We start from the raw sequence: 2,686 nt of genomic DNA, 5'->3' as shown, positions 1-2,686 counted from the left end.
CACAACGAGATCGGAGAGGCGAGTATTGTATGCAAAATCTGAGCTGAAAATAAACACACATGCCGGAATGAAAAGTTGCACAGTCACAGTCTTTACTGTGCCTGCGAGGACCTTCAGAGATTATAATTATTTGCAAAAGCTCTGATATTGCTGTACATGATTTTGGAGTTTCTTCTATATTTTTTTCTCAGTCCACCAAATGCTTCTCTTTGGGCAAAGTGCTTTGGATGATGTTCAACAATAACAAAATCAAGTGAAGCACACTCACGGTCAAACCCTGCCGAACTGTAGCCGGCAACGCATTTAGGGTAACATCTGCTGTTGCTGCGTTTTTGTCAACAGCCCCACAAGTATCACTCGGCCTTTACGTTTCCTGTTTTTTTTTCTCTCTTTTTCTGTTTTTTTCTCAACAGGAAAAGCCAAAGATGCTTCTATTGCTCGGTGCAGCTAAACTATCGCAACATAGAAAATCAATTTCTCTGGGGGTGTTGAAAGCCTTTCCGGAAAATCTAAGACATGCCTAGCGGAAGTGCTGTCAGGAGAAGTCTTGGATCCCTTTTTCTTACTTGCAGTGCTATCATCTTAAGCTGGGTGTGTGTCTAAGTGAGAGCTGGCTGGTGCAAGCCGGAATCCAAATGTGAATTCAAATATCATTATTGTTACAAAACTACTGCTAAATAACGGCATTGTTGGATAGACTATCAAAGCTGGTTTCATTTGCTATCAAGCTTAATGTCCTGTTCCAGTTTCTTCACTTGAGTTTAAAGTTAAATAAAGCACAAATGCTCGGTTGATTGATTTCCTTAAAGCACAGTGGAAATCCCATCAGCTTTTACAATCTTAAACAAGACATGACGTCTGTCAGCATGGTGACCTTTCCCATAATGAGTGCTAGTAGTCATTAATCTATTATTTTGTGATTACCACTGGCGATAGATCCACCTCGTGATTCTGTCTAGCAATCTGTGTGTGTGTCGTCACGGCAAAATGTGGTCCTGGAGACATCAACTGAAGTGTGAACTACTACAAAGACAGTCTGAGTAGTTTGACAAGTGCTTTTGTCTGACTGTCACTATGGTGAGCAGCTTTACTGAAAACACCAGGCTCAAAATGTAACGTTCAAAATTCAGTCATGAAGCTCCGCAGGTGTCTAGTAGTTGGGATCAAAATCAAGGCCGAGTCTGAAGATGAGTGTGATCTGAGCGCTCGCTGAAGACTCGCAGGGCTGAAACATCAACATGCTAATGACCGTCCGTCCTGGTATTTTGCCACTGCAAGATGGTCACTATTATTCATCATTACGCAGTACTTATGGGTCAGACCATATCTGACATGCTGAAACACAGACTTACACACCCACGCAGAAACACAAAGTGAAAACAATACTCTTGCAGTTGGTAATGAATGCAGCGATGGCAGTCTTTGCATTATTAAAAGCAAGAGTAGGACTGAAATCGGTTTTGCAGGTACTTTTATGTGCTGTTTAATGTTCTGCAACCAAGCAGCTAATTAGCTATCAAGCTTTCAAAATGAAGTTACCCAAGCACTAGTTAATGTTTATAAGGTTGTTGTTCAGAGTCTGTGGGTCTTGTGTTATGCAGCAGGGTGATTATTTTCTCACTTTGACTGTCTCTGCTGCATAGAAAGTTGATAATGGTGTTCTGTCAAGTGAAATCAAAATAATAGTGGGCAGAGTCATTAAAGTAAAAAGAATAAGTTTCTTTCTTGCGTTTGAATGGGATTACAGGGCAATTAATTTAGAGGAAATAGGCAATGATGAAGCAACACATTGAACTAGACCCTAATGTATAAAATTATTGTCCATTAGTACTATTTAAGTAAAAAGAAATGTGCATTTTCCATTTGTAGTTGAGTTGTATTTGTATTTGGGAGCATGGCTCTGTTCTGGGACTTTCTCATCTTTCCATGTGCAGACATGGAAAGCCTGAAGCAGATCAGGGGAGGTCTGAAACAGCACAAAAACAAACAAAGGGTGAGTTGTAAAGTGTCTTGTTGGGGGACGCAACAGCAGTAGACCAGCTGAAACAACCTAAATAATATGGACAGAGTGTCAAATGTATAAACTAAATGCAAAGAATAGTATCAGGTGAGCCATCAGCTAATTTGGGACTTAACTTTGTGGTGACAATGTCTCTCAGCAGTAGTATTATGTCAACCAAACTGGGGATTAGTTTCAAGAAAGCTCGTTCACAAATCTTTCATTTATGCTCTACCATATTCATTATGCAAAAAAACTTTATGTTTTGAATGTTTGAAATGGCTACAAACAAGTTCAAAAACAAGAACCCGTCTGCATTAACCTTACTGAAATATTCAGACAGTCTTTACTGTCTATTTACAGTAAAATAATTTCCATTGCTCCCAGAAACTTCAGCTAAAAGCCAAACAAGGGTTATTACTGGTCAGAAGAAATGGGGTCACTTTGTAATGATTAAAAGAGAAAAGAAAATAATAACATACATCAGGGAAGACATGTTGGTGGGAAAAGAAACGTGAGGTGGGAAAGGTGTTGATGGGAATTTGTGACCAAATGCTGAGGGAGAACTAAAGCCTTCAAGCCCTCCCACTCCTGTGCAGTGTGAGTGATTAGACCGTACACTGGGTTGACATGTTTTTGTAATGTTGCAAATGTAGAGAGAGAGAGAGAGAGAGAGAGAGAGAGAGA

General features: G+C 39.9%; 1 protein-coding gene across 2 annotated transcripts in view; it reads right to left on the bottom strand.

The window, feature by feature from the left end:
- Window positions 1-2,686, bottom strand: part of frem2a (FRAS1 related extracellular matrix 2a) — a 67,950-nt gene that overhangs the window by 29,703 nt on the left and 35,561 nt on the right. The gene's annotated exons all lie outside the window — the stretch shown is intronic.

Source organism: Pundamilia nyererei, unplaced genomic scaffold (genome assembly GCF_000239375.1).
Source record: "Pundamilia nyererei isolate P.nyererei 1_Seehausen unplaced genomic scaffold, PunNye1.0 scaffold00180, whole genome shotgun sequence".
Taxonomy (NCBI): Eukaryota; Metazoa; Chordata; class Actinopteri; order Cichliformes; family Cichlidae; genus Pundamilia; species Pundamilia nyererei.
The sequence above is the reverse complement of the archived record's forward strand: the minus strand, read 5'-3'. Positions and strand labels throughout refer to the sequence as shown.